General features: G+C 42.2%; 13 non-coding genes and 27 pseudogenes across 13 annotated transcripts; all 40 read left to right on the top strand.

The window, feature by feature from the left end:
• The first annotated feature begins 5,722 nt into the window (after window positions 1-5,722).
• Window positions 5,723-5,842, top strand: LOC132967479 (5S ribosomal RNA; annotated as a pseudogene).
• Window positions 5,843-5,962: 120 nt separating this feature from the next.
• On the top strand, window positions 5,963-6,071 carry LOC132967641 (5S ribosomal RNA; annotated as a pseudogene).
• Window positions 6,072-6,192: 121 nt separating this feature from the next.
• LOC132967376 (5S ribosomal RNA) lies at window positions 6,193-6,311 on the top strand. The gene has a single exon (XR_009670730.1). It is a non-coding gene; the product is annotated as a 5S ribosomal RNA (ribosomal RNA).
• A 122-nt stretch (window positions 6,312-6,433) lies between these two features.
• LOC132967621 (5S ribosomal RNA) lies at window positions 6,434-6,542 on the top strand (annotated as a pseudogene).
• A 121-nt stretch (window positions 6,543-6,663) lies between these two features.
• Window positions 6,664-6,772, top strand: LOC132967287 (5S ribosomal RNA; annotated as a pseudogene).
• Window positions 6,773-6,894: 122 nt separating this feature from the next.
• On the top strand, window positions 6,895-7,003 carry LOC132967515 (5S ribosomal RNA; annotated as a pseudogene).
• A 122-nt stretch (window positions 7,004-7,125) lies between these two features.
• On the top strand, window positions 7,126-7,244 carry LOC132967711 (5S ribosomal RNA). Its single transcript, XR_009670837.1, has one exon. It is a non-coding gene; the product is annotated as a 5S ribosomal RNA (ribosomal RNA).
• Window positions 7,245-7,366: 122 nt separating this feature from the next.
• On the top strand, window positions 7,367-7,475 carry LOC132967263 (5S ribosomal RNA; annotated as a pseudogene).
• A 105-nt stretch (window positions 7,476-7,580) lies between these two features.
• LOC132967439 (5S ribosomal RNA) lies at window positions 7,581-7,699 on the top strand. The gene has a single exon (XR_009670787.1). It is a non-coding gene; the product is annotated as a 5S ribosomal RNA (ribosomal RNA).
• A 122-nt stretch (window positions 7,700-7,821) lies between these two features.
• LOC132967683 (5S ribosomal RNA) lies at window positions 7,822-7,930 on the top strand (annotated as a pseudogene).
• A 105-nt stretch (window positions 7,931-8,035) lies between these two features.
• Window positions 8,036-8,144, top strand: LOC132967245 (5S ribosomal RNA; annotated as a pseudogene).
• A 122-nt stretch (window positions 8,145-8,266) lies between these two features.
• LOC132967394 (5S ribosomal RNA) lies at window positions 8,267-8,385 on the top strand. The gene has a single exon (XR_009670747.1). It is a non-coding gene; the product is annotated as a 5S ribosomal RNA (ribosomal RNA).
• Window positions 8,386-8,507: 122 nt separating this feature from the next.
• On the top strand, window positions 8,508-8,626 carry LOC132967364 (5S ribosomal RNA). Its single transcript, XR_009670719.1, has one exon. It is a non-coding gene; the product is annotated as a 5S ribosomal RNA (ribosomal RNA).
• Window positions 8,627-8,748: 122 nt separating this feature from the next.
• Window positions 8,749-8,857, top strand: LOC132967784 (5S ribosomal RNA; annotated as a pseudogene).
• A 105-nt stretch (window positions 8,858-8,962) lies between these two features.
• LOC132967244 (5S ribosomal RNA) lies at window positions 8,963-9,071 on the top strand (annotated as a pseudogene).
• Window positions 9,072-9,193: 122 nt separating this feature from the next.
• LOC132967682 (5S ribosomal RNA) lies at window positions 9,194-9,302 on the top strand (annotated as a pseudogene).
• Window positions 9,303-9,407: 105 nt separating this feature from the next.
• On the top strand, window positions 9,408-9,516 carry LOC132967243 (5S ribosomal RNA; annotated as a pseudogene).
• A 122-nt stretch (window positions 9,517-9,638) lies between these two features.
• LOC132967393 (5S ribosomal RNA) lies at window positions 9,639-9,757 on the top strand. Its single transcript, XR_009670746.1, has one exon. It is a non-coding gene; the product is annotated as a 5S ribosomal RNA (ribosomal RNA).
• A 122-nt stretch (window positions 9,758-9,879) lies between these two features.
• LOC132967363 (5S ribosomal RNA) lies at window positions 9,880-9,998 on the top strand. The gene has a single exon (XR_009670718.1). It is a non-coding gene; the product is annotated as a 5S ribosomal RNA (ribosomal RNA).
• A 122-nt stretch (window positions 9,999-10,120) lies between these two features.
• LOC132967783 (5S ribosomal RNA) lies at window positions 10,121-10,229 on the top strand (annotated as a pseudogene).
• Window positions 10,230-10,334: 105 nt separating this feature from the next.
• On the top strand, window positions 10,335-10,443 carry LOC132967242 (5S ribosomal RNA; annotated as a pseudogene).
• A 122-nt stretch (window positions 10,444-10,565) lies between these two features.
• On the top strand, window positions 10,566-10,684 carry LOC132967392 (5S ribosomal RNA). Its single transcript, XR_009670745.1, has one exon. It is a non-coding gene; the product is annotated as a 5S ribosomal RNA (ribosomal RNA).
• A 122-nt stretch (window positions 10,685-10,806) lies between these two features.
• On the top strand, window positions 10,807-10,915 carry LOC132967582 (5S ribosomal RNA; annotated as a pseudogene).
• Window positions 10,916-11,076: 161 nt separating this feature from the next.
• On the top strand, window positions 11,077-11,185 carry LOC132967286 (5S ribosomal RNA; annotated as a pseudogene).
• A 122-nt stretch (window positions 11,186-11,307) lies between these two features.
• On the top strand, window positions 11,308-11,416 carry LOC132967810 (5S ribosomal RNA; annotated as a pseudogene).
• A 122-nt stretch (window positions 11,417-11,538) lies between these two features.
• Window positions 11,539-11,647, top strand: LOC132967743 (5S ribosomal RNA; annotated as a pseudogene).
• Window positions 11,648-11,766: 119 nt separating this feature from the next.
• On the top strand, window positions 11,767-11,885 carry LOC132967431 (5S ribosomal RNA). Its single transcript, XR_009670779.1, has one exon. It is a non-coding gene; the product is annotated as a 5S ribosomal RNA (ribosomal RNA).
• A 119-nt stretch (window positions 11,886-12,004) lies between these two features.
• LOC132967309 (5S ribosomal RNA) lies at window positions 12,005-12,123 on the top strand. The gene has a single exon (XR_009670667.1). It is a non-coding gene; the product is annotated as a 5S ribosomal RNA (ribosomal RNA).
• Window positions 12,124-12,247: 124 nt separating this feature from the next.
• LOC132967391 (5S ribosomal RNA) lies at window positions 12,248-12,366 on the top strand. The gene has a single exon (XR_009670744.1). It is a non-coding gene; the product is annotated as a 5S ribosomal RNA (ribosomal RNA).
• Window positions 12,367-12,488: 122 nt separating this feature from the next.
• On the top strand, window positions 12,489-12,597 carry LOC132967581 (5S ribosomal RNA; annotated as a pseudogene).
• A 161-nt stretch (window positions 12,598-12,758) lies between these two features.
• On the top strand, window positions 12,759-12,867 carry LOC132967285 (5S ribosomal RNA; annotated as a pseudogene).
• A 122-nt stretch (window positions 12,868-12,989) lies between these two features.
• On the top strand, window positions 12,990-13,098 carry LOC132967809 (5S ribosomal RNA; annotated as a pseudogene).
• A 122-nt stretch (window positions 13,099-13,220) lies between these two features.
• Window positions 13,221-13,329, top strand: LOC132967742 (5S ribosomal RNA; annotated as a pseudogene).
• A 119-nt stretch (window positions 13,330-13,448) lies between these two features.
• Window positions 13,449-13,567, top strand: LOC132967337 (5S ribosomal RNA). Its single transcript, XR_009670694.1, has one exon. It is a non-coding gene; the product is annotated as a 5S ribosomal RNA (ribosomal RNA).
• A 119-nt stretch (window positions 13,568-13,686) lies between these two features.
• Window positions 13,687-13,805, top strand: LOC132967308 (5S ribosomal RNA). Its single transcript, XR_009670666.1, has one exon. It is a non-coding gene; the product is annotated as a 5S ribosomal RNA (ribosomal RNA).
• Window positions 13,806-14,161: 356 nt separating this feature from the next.
• Window positions 14,162-14,270, top strand: LOC132967655 (5S ribosomal RNA; annotated as a pseudogene).
• Window positions 14,271-14,393: 123 nt separating this feature from the next.
• On the top strand, window positions 14,394-14,522 carry LOC132967348 (5S ribosomal RNA; annotated as a pseudogene).
• A 123-nt stretch (window positions 14,523-14,645) lies between these two features.
• Window positions 14,646-14,754, top strand: LOC132967609 (5S ribosomal RNA; annotated as a pseudogene).
• A 122-nt stretch (window positions 14,755-14,876) lies between these two features.
• On the top strand, window positions 14,877-14,985 carry LOC132967624 (5S ribosomal RNA; annotated as a pseudogene).
• Window positions 14,986-15,107: 122 nt separating this feature from the next.
• Window positions 15,108-15,216, top strand: LOC132967677 (5S ribosomal RNA; annotated as a pseudogene).
• Window positions 15,217-20,000: the final 4,784 nt, after the last annotated feature.

Here is a 20,000-nt window from a genome sequence, read left to right as displayed (position 1 = left end):
AAAAGGACGGATGAAAACGGCAAATGAAACAGGGAACGGAATGGATGACGGAGAGAGAGGAAGAGAGAGGAGCGGCGGGTTGATTGCTCCGCATGCAGAGAATGGGAGAGGTGGCGAGAGAGCAGAAAAAGAGGAAGCAAAAGTGTCTTTTGAGAGAAAACTAACACTAAACATTGAAATGGTGGGAGACAAAGTTCCTCTAAATCACGTCATGAGCAACATAAAAATGATCTGTGGGGGCCTGCTGGCGTGCAGAACCCTGGGACCTGAAAAACTGGAGGTGACGGTGAGCAACATTAAAGGAAAGGAAAGGCTGCTGGATGGATTTAAGATCGGAGAGACCAGAGTCGTGGCGAGAGAACTAAATAATGATGAGCTGGTGGTGTCTTTTTTAAACCTGCCAGCGTATATCACAGATGAAGAAATAGTTTGGAAGCTGACGGGATGGGGAGTGAAACCGACATCACCAATAAAACGCAGAATGTGGCCTGGAACAATGATAGCTGACGGAACGAGGTTTGTCCGGGTCAGATTTAATGACCAGGTACAGTCACTCCCTTACTCCACAAAGTTTAACACTGTGATGGGGAACGAATACTTTAGAGTAATACATGATAGACAACAAAAAGTGTGCAGGATGTGCATCCAGCCGGGACACATCCTGAGAGAGTGTCCAGAATTTATGTGCCACAACTGTGGGGTGCAGGGACACTTTGCGCGAGAGTGCAGCGCGAACAGCACAAAATGCACAAACTGTAAAAAAAGAGAAAATGAATGTGAGTGTGAAAACGGAGAGGAGAGCAAGAACGAGGTGGAGGAGGTGTACGAGGATGAAGACGAGGCGGAGGAGGTGTACGAGGAGGAGGCGGAGGAGAAGGAGGTGATCGGAGCAAGCAGGAGGGAGATCAGAGAAGACGAGAACAGTGACGGAGAAATGGAGCAGAGCAGAGAGAGCGGAGGAGAACGGGCGTCAGAGTGCGAGCTGGAGACGCCGGAGCTGGCTGGAGAGGGAGGACAGCAGAAGCAGCGAAAAACGAGCGAGAGAGGGAAAAAAGGAGACGGAAGGGACGTGGCAGAAGACCCGGGGGTAAGCATGAGCACAGAGGGGAGGGAGATGCCTGAGAGTGGTGTTGGACAGGCGGGAGGGAGAAAAATCACGCTAAATAATACGGGTAAAAGCACCAGTCCCAATGAAACGGACAGCGAAATGGATGTGGGTGAACTGGCGAGTGCGCAAAAAAGACTAAGTCTTGGACAACGAAAAAAGTTGGTGAAAAAATTGAAATGTAAGGACAAATAATGACTGACAATAACCCCTGTAAATCCGTTTTTTTTGTTTTTATTTTTATGATAATGGCCTTTAATTTATTTTCGATTAACGTGAATGGACTAAGGAACAAAGAAAAAAGACATTCGATTCTTTCCTTGCAGAATGACGTTTTGTGCCTGCAGGAGACCAGGTGGGATGATTCCCTGGTGGAAGACATAAAAAAAGACTTTGTGGGCCATATTTTCTGCTCCAATGGCACGTCGAGGGCGAGAGGAGTGGCGGTTTTAGTCAAAACGGGTCGGGTAACAGGGGTAAATTTGGTTTATGGAGACAAAGAAGGAAGAATAATAGTAATAGACTGTGTGTATGAAACGAAAAATATAAGAATCATAAATATATATGCACCGAATGGAGAAAAAGAAAGGAAAACGTTCTTCATTGCAATAAGCAAATGGTGGGAAAGGAATTGTATAATAATCGGTGACTTTAATGTGGCGATGACACCCACCGATGTGTCAAAAAATAATGTGTTTAAGGGGGATGTGAGCAGGGGGACACTTAAAGATATAATGATAACGAAACAATGCATTGATATTTGGAGATTGCTACATCCATGGGAGAGGGTGTTCTCCAGGAGACAAATTGTACTAAATAGATTAAAACAATCTAGAATAGATTATGCTTTGGTGACATGCGAGGTAGTGAGGTGGATTAAAGAAGTTGAATATAAAACTAATATGTGGAGCGATCACGCTGGAATAGAAATCACGTTTAGAAAAGAAACGAATGTACGTAAAGGAGGGATATGGTGCTTTAATGCAAGCTTGCTGGATGATGGAATGTTTGTGAAAAGTATGGAAAGATTGTTGAATGATGTGGGATATGAGTGGAATGAGAGTGAAGATATGAATGTGTGGTGGGATAGTGTAAAAGTCAGAATTAAAAAAAAGTGTATCAATTATAGTAAAGAGAAAAAGTGGAGAGAAAATAGAAAGGAAGAGAATTTGAGAAAACAACTAAGTGAGGAAATAGCATCGCTTGACAGTGTAGATAATGTAGATGTCGAAAAATACATACATTTAAAAGAACAGTTGGGAGTGATTGAACTTAAAAAGAGTAGGGGTGCAGCCATTAGGAGTAAAATACAATATATGTATGAGGGGGAGAGGAGTACAGCCTTTTTTTTAGGTCTGGAAAAACAAAAACAAAAAAGAACAGAAATAAACGAATTATTAAATGAAGCAGGTAAAAGTGTGACAGATAAAAAGGGAATTTTAGAAATAGTAAAGGGCTATTATGAAAGCCTGTTTTCGAGACAGGAGTGTGATAGCGTGAGTGTGAACAGAGCTTTGGGTGCCTTAAAGAAAAAACTAAGCGAGGACGATAAAATGTGGTGTGATTGTGAGTTTACAGAGGGAGAAATCAGAAGTGCTTTAGAGGGGTTAAACAAAAACAATAGTCCTGGGAGCGATGGCCTAACTGCGGAATTCTACCAAGCTTTCAAAGAGCAGCTGGTGCCCTTGGTGAACAAATTGAGTAAATATATGGAAAAAGTGAAACATATACCAAAAAGTTTAGGGGAAGGGGTGGTTACTATTTTTTACAAAAACAAGGGGGACAATAAAAATCTGGACAACTACAGACCAATCAGCCTACTCAACACAGACTACAAAATCATAGCGAAAACAATAGCCAATAGAATCAGGGAGGTAATAGGAACAATCATAGAACAAACACAATCATACAGTATACCAAACAGAGACATAGCAGACTCAATCATTTCAATAAAACAGACGGTCAGGGATATGGAAGGGGAGGGGGGAATATGGCTAGGGATTGATTTAAATAAAGCTTTTGACAGAGTAGATCACGGGTTCATGGGGAAGGTGTTAGAGAAGTTTGGATTCGGGGAGAGAATGAGAGAATGGATAAATATGTTGTATACAGGAGCGGAAAGCAAGATAAAATGTAACGGGGAACTAACTGATTCTTTTAAAATATCAAGGTCAGTGAGACAAGGATGTCCGATGTCAGCGCTGTTGTACAGCTTGGTAGCAGAGCCGCTGGCAGCACTGATATCGGAAGACGTAAACATAAAAGGTATAGGTAAGGAAAACGTAAAAATAATACAGTATGCAGATGACGTGAATATAATGGTAAAAGGAGAGGAGGATATAGAATTGATATTAAAACATGTACAAACTTATGAAAGAGCATCTGGGGCAAAAGTAAATGAAAATAAGTCAGAAATTATGTTACTAGGTAAGGAATCCAATCTAGTTAATAAGTGGGGATTTAAAACGGTGTGTGAGAGAAGAAAAGTGTTGGGAGTGAATATGGGGAAAAATGAGAATGAATGTGATGATGTAACATGGAAAGAGGTGGTGGGTAAAATAAAAAAAACATTGAATTTGTGGAAAGCGAGGGGTCTATTGTTGAGAGGAAGGGTAGCCGTAACAAATGCTCTCGTGTTGTCCAAAGTGAATCATGCGCTGAGTACTTGTACGCTTCCGGACTGGGCCTTTAAGGAGATTTCAAAGACCATTAGGGACTTTATTTGGAAAAACAAAGCAGCGAGTATAGCTCACAAAACAATAATAGGGGCTAAAGATCAGGGGGGGCTAGCTTTGATTGATTTACTTACAAAAAAAGTAGCACTAAGAGTCAAATTGATAGGCAAATTTATGGACCAGAACCGGAACGTAGTTTGGAAAAACCACTTCAAACAATATCTGTGCAGTTTTGGACTTTACAACGAGGACAACCTGTACCAGATCAATAACCCGGATTCATTTAAACACTTGCCACGGTTTTTCCAGGAAGTACTCAGTGCGTGGTATCAGGTTTCATCCTGGACTGTACCAGAGTGCGGAACGAGAGGGTCAGTGCTACGACTGCCCTTCCTCTCGAGCCCGTATTTTAAAAATGGGGAGAGGGTAATTAAGTGTGAAGCTATGTCGAAAGCGGGATATATTAGAATAAGGGATTTACTGAACTGTGGGGGGGATTTTGATTTACAAATGGTGGTGAGGGGTTTAAAAAATAAAGGGTGTGTGTGCAGAAAGGATGTGATTGAGGGAGTGTTTGCAAATGTAAAATTGTCTTTGTCGAGCGAATGGGAAAAATTAATCAAAGAGAAGGAGGGAGTGATGCAGGACGATGTGGGGGGGATCTCCCTGTGCCTAGGGGAGAAGAAACACAACATTATAGATGTCACTACAAAAATTTGGTATAGGTGCGCAATCACACATAGAATACAGAAACCCACATCTGAAGTAAAATGGACAGACACATACCCGGACATAACAAGCAACATGATATGGAAGAACATTAACATTCCGCATACACCACATGCAATATTTGACCTAGATTTCAAACTGAGGCACAGGAGGATCTTCACCTGCATCGTCCTGCATCAGATCCATAAGGAGAGGTATGAAAGAAAGTGTTGTGTATGTGAAAGTACGGATGAGGATTTAATACATTTGTTTGTTACGTGTGGGGAATTGGTTTATTTTTGGGGAAAAATAAGAGAAATGTTGAGGAAATGCAGTAAGAATGAGTGTTGGAATGAAAGGGGGTGGGAATTGTCGGTGTTGTTGGGGGTGGGAACAAAACAAAAAAATCACCATGTAATGAATATAATTTTGGCTTTTGCAAGAAAAGCGGTTTTTAACAGGAGGAATTATGCACTGTATGAAAGTAAGAAAATGAATGTGTGGAGAATGTTTGTGAATGAATGGAAAGCACATCTTAAATTACTGTACATAGCGAATGAGAGTGAGTTTGTGAGAATGTTTGTGGAAGGTGCGAATGTGTGTAGAGTAAACGAGGAGGGAATTATGTGGGATGTCTAAATTATTTTGTTTTTGTTTTTTTTGGTACGAGGGCTTCTTTTTTGGTCATGGGGAAAATGGGTGATTTGATTTGGGTTTTTTTTTTCTCAGTGGTTTTTTGAGAATACTGTGGGGTTTTTGTATGTTTTTGTGGTTTGTTTTCAGAGGGGTGTTTGCTTTGGGGGAGGGACTCAGAAGAGTTGTCATGAGTTGGGGGTATCAGGGGTGATTTGAGTTTTTTTTTCTGATGCTATGTTTTTATTGTTTTTAGGGTGCCGTTTGCGTCAGAGGGGAGGTTTAATTTAGAGGGTGTATGTATTATAATAGCATTTGTTGTAAATGATGTGAAAGAATTATAAATGTTTTTGTAATTTTGATAATAAAAGATGATAAAAAAACACGCCCGATCTCGTCCCATCTCGGAAGCTAAGCAGGGTCGTGCCTGGTTAGTACTTGGATGGGAGACCGCCTGGGAATACCAGGTGCTGTAAGCTTTTTCATTTTTTTGATCATATGTTTTTTTTTTATCATAGAGAGACATATTCACATGTCCAAAAATTCAGCCAGAATCAAGGGCATGACATCTTTAAAAGGCCCCTTTCTGCACACAATAATGGCTTACGGCCATACCACCCTAAACACGCCCGATCTCGTCCGATCTCGGAAGCTATGCAGGGTTGGGCCAGGTTAGTACTTGAATGGGAGACCGCCTGTGGAATACCAGATGCTGTAAGCTGTTTCATTTTTTTGATCATGTTTTTTTTTTATCATAGAGAGACATATTCACATGTCCAAAAATTCAGCCAGAATCAAGGGCATGACATCTTTAAAAGGCCCCTTTCTGCACACAATAATGGCTTACGGCCATACCACCCTGATCTCATCCGATCTCGGAAGCTAAGCATGGTCGGGCCTTGTTAGTACTTGGATGGGAGACCGCCTGGGAATACCAGGTGCTGTAAGCTTTTTCATTTTTTTGATCATATGTTTTTTTTTATCATATAGAGACATATTCACATGTCCAAAAATTCAGCCAGAATCAAGGGCATGACATCTTTAAAAGGCCCCTTTCTGCACACAATAATGGCTTACGGCCATACCACCCTGAACACGCCTGATCTCGTCCGATCTCGGAAGCTAAGCAGGGTAGGGCCTGGTTAGTACTTGGATGGGAGACCGCCTAGGAATAGCAAGTGCTGTAAGCTTTTTAATTTTTTTGATCATATGTTTTTTTTTTATCATATAGAGACATATTCACATGTCCAAAAATTCAGCCAGAATCAAGGGCATGACATCTTTAAAAGGCTCCTTTCTGCACACAATAATGGCTTACGGCGATACCACCCTGATCTCATCCGATCTCGGAAGCTAAGCAGGGTGGGGCCTGGTTAGTACTTGGATGGGAGACCGCCTGGGAATACCAGGTGCTTTAAGCTTTTTCATTTTTTTGATCATATGTTTTTTTTTATCATATAGAGACATATTCACATGTCCAAAAATTCAGCCAGAATCAAGGGCATGATATCTTTAAAAGGATCCTTTCTGCACAAAATAATGGCTTACGGCCATACAACCCTGAACTAGTCGGATCTCGGAAGCTAAGCAGGTTCAGGCCTGGTTAGTACTTGGATGGGAGACCGCCTGGGAATACCAGGTGCTGTAAGCTTTTTCATTTTTTTGATTATATGTTTTTTTTTTATCATAGAGAGACATATTCACATGTCCAAAAATTCAGCCAGAATCAAGGGCATGACATCTTTAAAAGGCCCCTGTCTGCACACAAAAATGGCTTACGGCCATACCACCCTGAACACGTCCGATCTCGGAAGCTAAGCAGGGTCGGGCCTGGTTAGTACTTGGATGGGAGACCGCCTGGGAATACCAGGTGCTATAAGCTTTTTCATTTTTTTTGATAATATTTTTTTTTTTATCATATAGAGACATATTCACATGTCCAAAAATTCAGCCAGAATCAAGGGCATGACATCTTTAAAAGGCCCCTTTCTTCACACACTAATGGCTTACAGCCATACCACCCTGAACACGCCCGATCTCGTCCGATCTCGGAAGCTAAGTAGGGTCGGGCCTGGTTAGTACTTTGATGGGAGACCGCCTGGGAATACCAGGTGCTGTAAGCTTTTTCATTTTTTTGATCATATGTTTTTTTTTTATCATATAGAGACATATTCACATGTCCACAAATTAAGCCAGAATCAAGGGCATGACATCTTTAAAAGGCCCCTTTCTGCACACAATAATGGCTTACGGCCATACCACCCTGAACTTGTCCAATCTCAGAAGCTAAGCAGGTTAGGGCCTGGTTAGTACTTTGATGGGAGACCGCCTAGGAATACCAGGTGCTGTAAGCTTTTTCATTTTTTTTTATCATATAGAGACATATTCACATGTGCAAAAATTCAGCCAGAATCAAGGGCATGACATCTTTAAAAGGCCCCTTTCTGCACACAATAATGGCTTACGGCCATACCACCCTGAACACGCCCGATCTCGTCTGATCTCGAAAGCTAAGCAGGGTCGATCCTGGTTAGTACTTGGATGGGAGACCGCCTGGGAATACCAAGTGCTGTAAGCTTTTTCATTTTTTTGATCATATGTTTTTTTTTTATCATATAGAGACATATTCACATGTCCAAAAATTCAGCCAGAATCAAGGGCATGACATCTTTAAAAGGCCCCTCTCTGCACACAATAATGGCTTGCAGCCATACTACCCTCAACTCGTCCGATCTCGGAAGCTAAGCAGGGTCGGGCCAGGTTAGTACTTGGATGGGAGACCGCCTAGGAATACCAGGTGCTGTAAGCTTTTTCATTTTTTTTTATCATAGAGAGACATATTCACATGTCGAAAAATTCAGCCAGAACCAAGGGCATGACATCTTTAAAAGGCCCCTTTCTGCACTCAATAATGGCTTACGGCCATACCACCCTGAACTTGTCCGATCTCGGAAGCTAAGCAGGTTCGGGCCTGGTTAGTAATTGGATGGGAGACTGCCTAGGAATACCAGGTGCTGTAAGCTTTTTCATTTTTTTGATAATATGTTTTTTTGTTATCATATAGAGACATATTCACATGTCAAAAAATTCAGCCAGAATCAAGGGCATGACATCTTTAAAAGGCCCCTTTCTGCACACAATAATGGCTTACGGCCATACCACCCTGAACACGCCCGATCTCGTCTGATCTCGGAAGCTAAGCAGGTTCGGGCCTGGTTAGTAATTGGATGGGAGACCGCCTAGGAATACCAGGTGCTGTAAGCTTTTTCATTTTTTTGATCATATGTTTTTTTTTTATCATATAGAGACATATTCACATGTCCAAAAATTCAGCCAGAATCAAGGGCATGACATCTTTAAAAGGCCCCTTTCTGCACAAATTAATGGCTTACGGCCATACCACCCTGAACACGCCCGATCTCGTCTGATCTCGGAAGCTAAGCAGGTTAGGGCCTGGTTAGTAATTGGATGGGAGACCGCCTAGGAATACCAGGTGCTGTAAGCTTTTTCATTTTTTTGATCATATGTTTTTTTTTTATCATATAGTGACATATTCACATGTCCAAAAATTCAGCCAGAATCAAGGGCATGACATCTTTAAAAGGCCCCTCTCTGCACACAATAATGGCTTGCAGCCATACTACCCTCAACTGGTCCGATCTCGGAAGCTAAGCAGGGTCGGGCCAGGTTAGTACTTGGATGGGAGACCGCCTAGGAATACCAGGTGCTGTAAGCTTTTTCATTTTTTTTTATCATATAGAGACATATTCACATGTCCAAAAATTCAGCCAGAACCAAGGGCATGACATCTTTAAAAGGCCCCTTTCTGCACTCAATAATGGCTTACGGCCATACCACCCTGAACTTGTCCGATCTCGGAAGCTAAGCAGGTTCGGGCCTGGTTAGTAATTGGATGGGAGACTGCCTAGGAATACCAGGTGCTGTAAGCTTTTTCATTTTTTTGATAATATGTTTTTTTGTTATCATATAGAGACATTTTCACATGTCCAAAAATTCAGCCAGAATCAAGGGCATGACATCTTTAAAAGGCCCCTCTCTGCACACAATAATGGCTTGCAGCCATACTACCCTCAACTCGTCCGATCTCGGAAGCTAAGCAGGGTCGGGCCAGGTTAGTACTTGGATGGGAGACCGCCTAGGAATACCAGGTGCTGTAAGCTTTTTCATTTTTTTTTATCATAGAGAGACATATTCACATGTCGAAAAATTCAGCCAGAACCAAGGGCATGACATCTTTAAAAGGCCCCTTTCTGCACTCAATAATGGCTTACGGCCATACCACCCTGAACTTGTCCGATCTCGGAAGCTAAGCAGGTTCGGGCCTGGTTAGTAATTGGATGGGAGACTGCCTAGGAATACCAGGTGCTGTAAGCTTTTTCATTTTTTTGATAATATGTTTTTTTGTTATCATATAGAGACATATTCACATGTCAAAAAATTCAGCCAGAATCAAGGGCATGACATCTTTAAAAGGCCCCTTTCTGCACACAATAATGGCTTACGGCCATACCACCCTGAACACGCCCGATCTCGTCTGATCTCGGAAGCTAAGCAGGTTCGGGCCTGGTTAGTAATTGGATGGGAGACCGCCTAGGAATACCAGGTGCTGTAAGCTTTTTCATTTTTTTGATCATATGTTTTTTTTTTATCATATAGAGACATATTCACATGTCCAAAAATTCAGCCAGAATCAAGGGCATGACATCTTTAAAAGGCCCCTTTCTGCACAAATTAATGGCTTACGGCCATACCACCCTGAACACGCCCGATCTCGTCTGATCTCGGAAGCTAAGCAGGTTAGGGCCTGGTTAGTAATTGGATGGGAGACCGCCTAGGAATACCAGGTGCTGTAAGCTTTTTCATTTTTTTGATCATATGTTTTTTTTTTATCATATAGTGACATATTCACATGTCCAAAAATTCAGCCAGAATCAAGGGCATGACATCTTTAAAAGGCCCCTCTCTGCACACAATAATGGCTTGCAGCCATACTACCCTCAACTGGTCCGATCTCGGAAGCTAAGCAGGGTCGGGCCAGGTTAGTACTTGGATGGGAGACCGCCTAGGAATACCAGGTGCTGTAAGCTTTTTCATTTTTTTTTATCATATAGAGACATATTCACATGTCCAAAAATTCAGCCAGAACCAAGTGAATGACATCTTTAAAAGGCCCCTTTCTGCACTCAATAATGGCTTACGGCCATACCACCCTGAACTTGTCCGATCTCGGAAGCTAAGCAGGTTCGGGCCTGGTTAGTAATTGGATGGGAGACTGCCTAGGAATACCAGGTGCTGTAAGCTTTTTCATTTTTTTGATAATATGTTTTTTTGTTATCATATAGAGACATATTCACATGTCAAAAAATTCAGCCAGAATCAAGGGCATGACATCTTTAAAAGGCCCCTTTCTGCACACAATAATGGCTTACGGCCATACCACCCTGAACACGCCCGATCTCGTCTGATCTCGGAAGCTAAGCAGGTTCGGGCCTGGTTAGTAATTGGATGGGAGACCGCCTAGGAATACCAGGTGCTGTAAGCTTTTTCATTTTTTTGATCATATGTTTTTTTTTTATCATATAGAGACATATTCACATGTCCAAAAATTCAGCCAGAATCAAGGGCATGACATCTTTAAAAGGCCCCTTTCTTCACACAATAATGGCTTACGGCGATACCACCCTGAACACGCCCGATCTCGTAAGCTAAGCAGGGTCGGGCCTGGTTAGTACTTGGATGGGAGACCGCCTGGGAGTACCAGGCGCTGTAAGCTTTTTCATTTTTTTGATCATATGTTTTTTTTTTATCATATAGAGACATAATCACATGTCCAAAAATTCAGCCAGAATCAATAATATTGGGGAGCATTTGTTCCCCCAAATTATGGCAGAGGGCATGACATCTTTAAAAGGCCCCTTTCTGCACACAATAATGGCTTACGGCCATACCACTCTGAACTCGTCGGATCTCGGAAGCTAAGCAGGTTCGGGCCTGGTTAGTAATTGGATGGGAGACCGCCTAGGAATACCAGGTGCTGTAAGCTTTTTCATTTTTTTGATCATATGTTTTTTTTTTATCATATAGAGACATATTCACATGTCCAAAAATTCAGCCAGAATCAAGGGCATGACATCTTTAAAAGGCCCCTTTTTGCACACAATAATGGCTTACGGCCATACCACCCTGAACTCGTCCGATCTCGGAAGCTAAGTAGGGTCCGACCTGGTTAGTACTTGGATTGGAGACTGCCTGGGAATACCAGGTGCTGTAAGCTTTTTCATTTTTTTGATCATATGTTTTTTTTTTATCATATAGAGACATATTCACATGTCCAAAAATTCAGCCAGAATCAAGGCCATGACATCTTTAAAAGGCCTCTTTCTGCACACAATAATGGCTTACGGCCATACAACCCTGAGCTAATGCGATCTCGGAAGCTAAGCAGGGTCGGGCCTGGTTAGTACTTGGATGGGAGACCGCCTGGGAATACCAGGTGCTGTAAGCTTTTTCATTTTTTTGATCATATGTTTTTTTTTATCATCGAGACATATTCACATGTCCAAAAATTCAGCCAGAATCAAGGGCATGACATCTTTAAAAGGCCCCTTTCTGCACACAATAATGGCTTACGGCCATACCACCCTGAACACGCCCGATCTCGTCCGATCTCGGAAGCTAAGCAGTGTCGGGCCTGGTTAGTACTTGGATTTGAGACCGCCTGGGAATACCAGGTGCTGTAAGCTTTTTCATTTTTTTGATCATATGTTTTTTTTTATCATAGAGACATATTCACATGTCCAAAAATTCAGCCAGAATCAAGGGCATGATATCTTTAAAAGACCCCTTTCTGCACACAACAATGGCTTACGGCCATACCACCCTGAACACGCCCGATCTCGTCCGATCTCGGAAGCTAAGCAGGGTCAGGCCTGGTTAGTACTTGGATGGGAGACCGCCCGGGAATACCAGGTGCTGTAAGCATTTTCATTTTTTTTGATCATATGTTTTTTTTTTTATCATATAGAGACATATTCACATGTCAAAAAATTCAGCCAGAATCAAGGGCATGACATCTTTAAAAGGCCCCTTTCTGCACACAATAATGGCTTACGGCCATACCACCCTGAACACGCCCGATCTCGTCTGATCTCGGAAGCTAAGCAGGTTCGGGCCTGGTTAGTAATTGGATGGGAGACCGCCTAGGAATACCAGGTGCTGTAAGCTTTTTCATTTTTTTGATCATATGTTTTTTTTTTATCATATAGAGACATATTCACATGTCCAAAAATTCAGCCAGAATCAAGGGCATGACATCTTTAAAAGGCCCCTTTCTTCACACAATAATGGCTTACGGCGATACCACCCTGAACACGCCCGATCTCGTAAGCTAAGCAGGGTCGGGCCTGGTTAGTACTTGGATGGGAGACCGCCTGGGAGTACCAGGCGCTGTAAGCTTTTTCATTTTTTTGATCATATGTTTTTTTTTTATCATATAGAGACATAATCACATGTCCAAAAATTCAGCCAGAATCAATAATATTGGGGAGCATTTGTTCCCCCAAATTATGGCAGAGGGCATGACATCTTTAAAAGGCCCCTTTCTGCACACAATAATGGCTTACGGCCATACCACTCTGAACTCGTCGGATCTCGGAAGCTAAGCAGGTTCGGGCCTGGTTAGTAATTGGATGGGAGACCGCCTAGGAATACCAGGTGCTGTAAGCTTTTTCATTTTTTTGATCATATGTTTTTTTTTTATCATATAGAGACATATTCACATGTCCAAAAATTCAGCCAGAATCAAGGGCATGACATCTTTAAAAGGCCCCTTTTTGCACACAATAATGGCTTACGGCCATACCACCCTGAACTCGTCCGATCTCGGAAGCTAAGTAGGGTCCGACCTGGTTAGTACTTGGATTGGAGACTGCCTGGGAATACCAGGTGCTGTAAGCTTTTTCATTTTTTTGATCATATGTTTTTTTTTTATCATATAGAGACATATTCACATGTCCAAAAATTCAGCCAGAATCAAGGCCATGACATCTTTAAAAGGCCTCTTTCTGCACACAATAATGGCTTACGGCCATACAACCCTGAGCTAATGCGATCTCGGAAGCTAAGCAGGGTCGGGCCTGGTTAGTACTTGGATGGGAGACCGCCTGGGAATACCAGGTGCTGTAAGCTTTTTCATTTTTTTGATCATATGTTTTTTTTTATCATCGAGACATATTCACATGTCCAAAAATTCAGCCAGAATCAAGGGCATGACATCTTTAAAAGGCCCCTTTCTGCACACAATAATGGCTTACGGCCATACCACCCTGAACACGCCCGATCTCGTCCGATCTCGGAAGCTAAGCAGTGTCGGGCCTGGTTAGTACTTGGATTGGAGACCGCCTGGGAATACCAGGTGCTGTAAGCTTTTTCATTTTTTTGATCATATGTTTTTTTTTATCATAGAGACATATTCACATGTCCAAAAATTCAGCCAGAATCAAGGGCATGATATCTTTAAAAGACCCCTTTCTGCACACAACAATGGCTTACGGCCATACCACCCTGAACACGCCCGATCTCGTCCGATCTCGGAAGCTAAGCAGGGTCAGGCCTGGTTAGTACTTGGATGGGAGACCGCCCGGGAATACCAGGTGCTGTAAGCATTTTCATTTTTTTTGATCATATGTTTTTTTTTTTATCATATAGAGACATATTCACATGTCCAAAAATTCAGCCAGAATCAAGGGCATGACATCTTTAAAAGGCCCCTTTCTGCACACAATAAAGGCTTACGGCCATACAACCCTGAAATTCTCCGATCTTGGAAGCTAAGCAGCGTCGGGACTGGTTAGTACTTGGATGGGAGACTGCCAGGGAATACCAGGTGCTGTAAGGTTTTTCATTTTTTTTGATCATATGTTTTTTTTTTATCATATAGAGACATATTCACATGTCCAAAAATTCAGCCAGAATCAAGGGCATGACATCTTTAAAAGGCCCCTTTTTGCACACAATAATGGCTTACGGCCATACCACCCTGAACTCGTCTGATCTCGGAAGCTAAGCAGGGTCGGGTCTGGTTAGTACTTGGATGGGAGACTGCCAGGGAATACCAGATGCTGTAAGCTTTTTCATTTTTTTGATCATATGGTTTTTTTTTTATCATAGAGAGACATATTCACATGTCCAAAAATTCAGCCAGAATCAAGGGCATGACATCTTTAAAAGGCCCCTGTCTGTACACAATAATGGCTTACAGCCATACCACCCTGAACATGCCCGATCTCGTCCGATCTCGTCCGATCTCGGAAGCTAAGCAGGGTAGGGCCTGGTTAGTACTTGGATGGGAGACCGCCTGGGAATACCAGGTGCTGTAAGCTTTTTCATTTTTTTGATCATATGTTTTTTTATTTATCATATAGAGACATATTCACATGTCCAAAAATTCAGCCAGAATCAAGGGCATGACATCTTTAAAAGGCCCCTTTCTGCACACAATAATGGCTAACAGCCATACCACCCTTAACACGTCTGATCTCGGAAGCTAAGTAGGGTCGGGCCTGGTTAGTACTTGGATGGGAGACCGCCTGGGAATACCAGGTGCTGTAAGCTTTTTCATTTTTTTGATCATATGTTTTTTTTTTATCATATAGAGACATATTCACATGTCCAAAAATTCAGCCAGAATCAAGGGCATGACATCTTTAAAAGGCCCCTGTCTGCACACAATAATGGCTTACGGCCATACCACCCTGAACTCGTCCGATCTCGGAAGCTAAGCAGGGTCGGGCCTGGTTAGTACTTGGATGGGAGACCGCCTGGGAATACCAGATGCTGTAAACTGTTTCATTTTTATGATCATATGTTTTTTTTTTATCATATAGAGACATATTCACATGTCCAAAAATTCAGCCAGAATCAAGGGCATGACATCTTTAAAAGGCCCCTTTCTGCACACAATAATGGCTTACGGCCATACCACCCTGAACTCGTCCGATCTCGGAAGCTAAGCATGGTCGGGCCTGGTTAGTACTTGGATGGGAGACAGCCTGGGAATACCAGGTGCTGTAAGCTTTTTCATTTTTTTGATGATATTTTTTTTTTATCATATAGAGACATATTCACATGTCCAAAAATTCAGCCAGAATCAAGGGCATGAAATCTTTAAAAGGCCCCTTTCTGCACACAATAATGGCTTACGGCCATACCACCCTGAACACGCCCCTTTTGCTGTCAGAGTTTGTGTGGTGCTGAAGGAGAGCTGACGTGTCAGTACTCAGCAGGACAGCTGGACTAATTTGTTCTTTTTTTGGATGCGCTTTGGATTTATTTAAATACGTCAGATTGTGAGTGAATGTCCCCCAGCAGTCACTGACTGTTAGGGGGATCGTTTTTCTTTTCATCTTTTTTTCCTGTTTTTTTTCCACAATTTTGTGAAGAATTTTTGTTTTTTGTGAATGTTTGCTCGTATGTCGCGAGCAAACTCACACGGACGGATCACAAAGATGACAGGACCACGGACTGGAGAGATGGAAAAAGGAAAAGAGAACGGACAACAACGTGAACAAACAAACATGGCACTGAAACAAAGGAATGGATTAAACGACAACGAGAAGAACGACGGACAAAAAGGACGGATGAAAACGGCAAATGAAACAGGGAACGGAATGGATGACGGAGAGAGAGGAAGAGAGAGGAGCGGCGGGCTGATTGCTCCGCATGCAGAGAATGGGAGAGGTGGCGAGAGAGCAGAAAAAGAGGAAGCAAAAGTGTCTTTTGAGAGAAAACTAACACTAAACATTGAAATGGTGGGAGACAAAGTTCCTCTAAATCACGTCATGAGCAACATAAAAATGATCTGTGGGGGCCTGCTGGCGTGCAGAACCCTGGGACCTGAAAAACTGGAGGTGACGGTGAGCAACATTAAAGGAAAGGAAAGGCTGCTGGATGGATTTAAAATCGGAGAGACCAGAGTCGTGGCGAGAGAACTAAATAATGATGAGCTGGTGGTGTCTTTTTTAAACCTGCCAGCGTATATCACAGATGAAGAAATAGTTTGGAAGCTGACGGGATGGGGAGTGAAACCGACATCACCAATAAAACGCAGAATGTGGCCTGGAACAATGATAGCTGACGGAACGAGGTTTGTCCGGGTCAGATTTAATGACCAGGTACAGTCACTCCCTTACTCCACAAAGTTTAACACTGTGATGGGGAACGAATACTTTAGAGTAATACATGATAGACAACAAAAAGTGTGCAGGATGTGCATCCAGCCGGGACACATCCTGAGAGAGTGTCCAGAATTTATGTGCCACAACTGTGGGGTGCAGGGACACTTTGCGCGAGAGTGCAGCGCGAACAGCACAAAATGCACAAACTGTAAAAAAAGAGAAAATGAATGTGAGTGTGAGAACGGAGAGGAAAGCAAGAACGAGGTGGAGGAGGTGTACGAGGATGAAGACGAGGCGGAGGAGGTGTACGAGGAGGAGGCGGAAGAGAAGGAGGTGATCGGAGCAAGCAGGAAGGAGATCAGAGAAGACGAGAACAGTGACGGAGAAATGGAGCAGAGCGGAGAGAGCGGAGGAGAACGGGCGTCAGAGTGCGAGCTGGAGACGCCGGAGCTGGCTGGAGAGGGAGGACAGCAGAAGCAGCGAAAAACGAGCGAGAGAGGGAAAAAAGGAGACGGAAGGGACGTGGCAGAAGACCCGGGGGTAAGCATGAGCACAGAGGGGAGGGAGATGCCTGAGAGTGGTGTTGGACAGGCGGGAGGGAGAAAAATCACGCTAAATAATACGGGTAAAAGCACCAGTCCCAATGAAACGGACAGCGAAATGGATGTGAGTGAACTGGCGAGTGCGCAAAAAAGACTAAGTCTTGGACAACGAAAAAAGTTGGTGAAAAAATTGAAATGTAAGGACAAATAATGACTGACAATAACCCCTGTAAATCCGTTTTTTTTGTTTTTATTTTTATGATAATGGCCTTTAATTTATTTTCGATAAACGTGAATGGACTAAGGAACAAAGAAAAAAGACATGCGATTCTTTCCTTGCAGAATGACGTTTTGTGCCTGCAGGAGACCAGGTGGGATGATTCCCTGGTGGAAGACATAAAAAAAGACTTTGTGGGCCATATTTTCTGCTCCAATGGCACGTCGAGGGCGAGAGGAGTGGCGGTTTTAGTCAAAACGGGTCGGGTAACAGGGGTAAATTTGGTTTATGGAGACAAAGAAGGAAGAATAATAGTAATAGACTGTGTGTATGAAACGAAAAATATAAGAATCATAAATATATATGCACCGAATGGAGAAAAAGAAAGGAAAACATTCTTCATTGCAATAAGCAAATGGTGGGAAAGGAATTGTATAATAATCGGTGACTTTAATGTGGCGATGACACCCACCGATGTGTCAAAAAATAATGTGTTTAAGGGGGATGTGAGCAGGGGGACACTTAAAGATATAATGATAACGAAACAATGCATTGATATTTGGAGATTGCTACATCCATGGGAGAGGGTGTTCTCCAGGAGACAAATTGTACTGAATAGATTAAAACAATCTAGAATAGATTATGCTTTGGTGACATGCGAGGTAGTGAGGTGGATTAAAGAAGTTGAATATAAAACTAATATGTGGAGCGATCACGCTGGAATAGAAATCACGTTTAGAAAAGAAACGAATGTACGTAAAGGAGGGATATGGTGCTTTAATGCAAGCTTGCTGGATGATGGAATGTTTGTGAAAAGTATGGAAAGATTGTTGAATGATGTGGGATATGAGTGGAATGAGAGTGAAGATATGAATGTGTGGTGGGATAGTGTAAAAGTCAGAATTAAAAAAAAGTGTATCAATTATAGTAAAGAGAAAAAGTGGAGAGAAAATAGAAAGGAAGAGAATTTGAGAAAACAACTAAGTGAGGAAATAGCATCGCTTGACAGTGTAGATAATGTAGATGTCGAAAAATACATACATTTAAAAGAACAGTTGGGAGTGATTGAACTTAAAAAGAGTAGGGGTGCAGCCATTAGGAGTAAAATACAATATATGTATGAGGGGGAGAGGAGTACAGCCTTTTTTTTAGGTCTGGAAAAACAAAAACAAAAAAGAACAGAAATAAACGAATTATTAAATGAAGCAGGTAAAAGTGTGACAGATAAAAAGGGAATTTTAGAAATAGTAAAGGGCTATTATGAAAGCCTGTTTTCGAGACAGGAGTGTGATAGCGTGAGTGTGAACAGAGCTTTGGGTGCCTTAAAGAAAAAACTAAGCGAGGACGATAAAATGTGGTGTGATTGTGAGTTTACAGAGGGAGAAATCAGAAGTGCTTTAGAGGGGTTAAACAAAAACAAAAGTCCTGGGAGCGATGGCCTAACTGCGGAATTCTACCAAGCTTTCAAAGAGCAGCTGGTGCCCTTGGTGAACAAATTGAGTAAATATATGGAAAAAGTGAAACATATACCAAAAAGTTTAGGGGAAGGGGTGGTTACTATTTTTTACAAAAACAAGGGGGACAATAAAAATCTGGACAACTACAGACCAATCAGCCTACTCAACACAGACTACAAAATCATAGCGAAAACAATAGCCAATAGAATCAGGGAGGTAATAGGAACAATCATAGAACAAACACAATCATACAGTATACCAAACAGAGACATAGCAGACTCAATCATTTCAATAAAACAGACGGTCAGGGATATGGAAGGGGAGGGGGGAATATGGCTAGGGATTGATTTAAATAAAGCTTTTGACAGAGTAGATCACGGGTTCATGGGGAAGGTGTTAGAGAAGTTTGGATTCGGGGAGAGAATGAGAGAATGGATAAATATGTTGTATACAGGAGCGGAAAGCAAGATAAAATGTAACGGGGAACTAACTGATTCTTTTAAAATATCAAGGTCAGTGAGACAAGGATGTCCGATGTCAGCGCTGTTGTACAGCTTGGTAGCAGAGCCGCTGGCAGCACTGATATCGGAAGACGTAAACATAAAAGGTATAGGTAAGGAAAACGTAAAAATAATACAGTATGCAGATGACGTGAATATAATGGTAAAAGGAGAGGAGGATATAGAATTGATATTAAAACATGTACAAACTTATGAAAGAGCATCTGGGGCAAAAGTAAATGAAAATAAGTCAGAAATTATGTTACTAGGTAAGGAATCCAATCTAGTTAATAAGTGGGGATTTAAAACGGTGTGTGAGAGAAGAAAAGTGTTGGGAGTGAATATGGGGAAAAATGAGAATGAATGTGATGATGTAACATGGAAAGAGGTGGTGGGTAAAATAAAAAAAACATTGAATTTGTGGAAAGCGAGGGGTCTATTGTTGAGAGGAAGGGTAGCCGTAACAAATGCTCTCGTGTTGTCCAAAGTGAATCATGCGCTGAGTACTTGTACGCTTCCGGACTGGGCCTTTAAGGAGATTTCAAAGACCATTAGGGACTTTATTTGGAAAAACAAAGCAGCGAGTATAGCTCACAAAACAATAATAGGGGCTAAAGATCAGGGGGGGCTAGCTTTGATTGATTTACTTACAAAAAAAGTAGCACTAAGAGTCAAATTGATAGGCAAATTTATGGACCAGAACCGGAACGTAGTTTGGAAAAACCACTTCAAACAATATCTGTGCAGTTTTGGACTCTACAACGAGGACAACCTGTACCAGATCAATAACCCGGATTCATTTAAACACTTTTCCAGGAAGTACTCAGTGCGTGGTATCAGGTTTCATCCTGGACTGTACCAGAGTGCGGAACGAGAGGGTCAGTGCTACGACTGCCCTTCCTCTCGAGCCCGTATTTTAAAAATGGGGAGAGGGTAATTAAGTGTGAAGCTATGTCGAAAGCGGGATA

Source organism: Labrus mixtus, unplaced genomic scaffold (genome assembly GCF_963584025.1).
Source record: "Labrus mixtus unplaced genomic scaffold, fLabMix1.1 SCAFFOLD_46, whole genome shotgun sequence".
NCBI lineage: Eukaryota > Metazoa > Chordata > Actinopteri > Labriformes > Labridae > Labrus > Labrus mixtus.
Note: the sequence above shows the minus strand (reverse complement) of the source record. Positions and strands in the feature narration are given on the sequence as shown.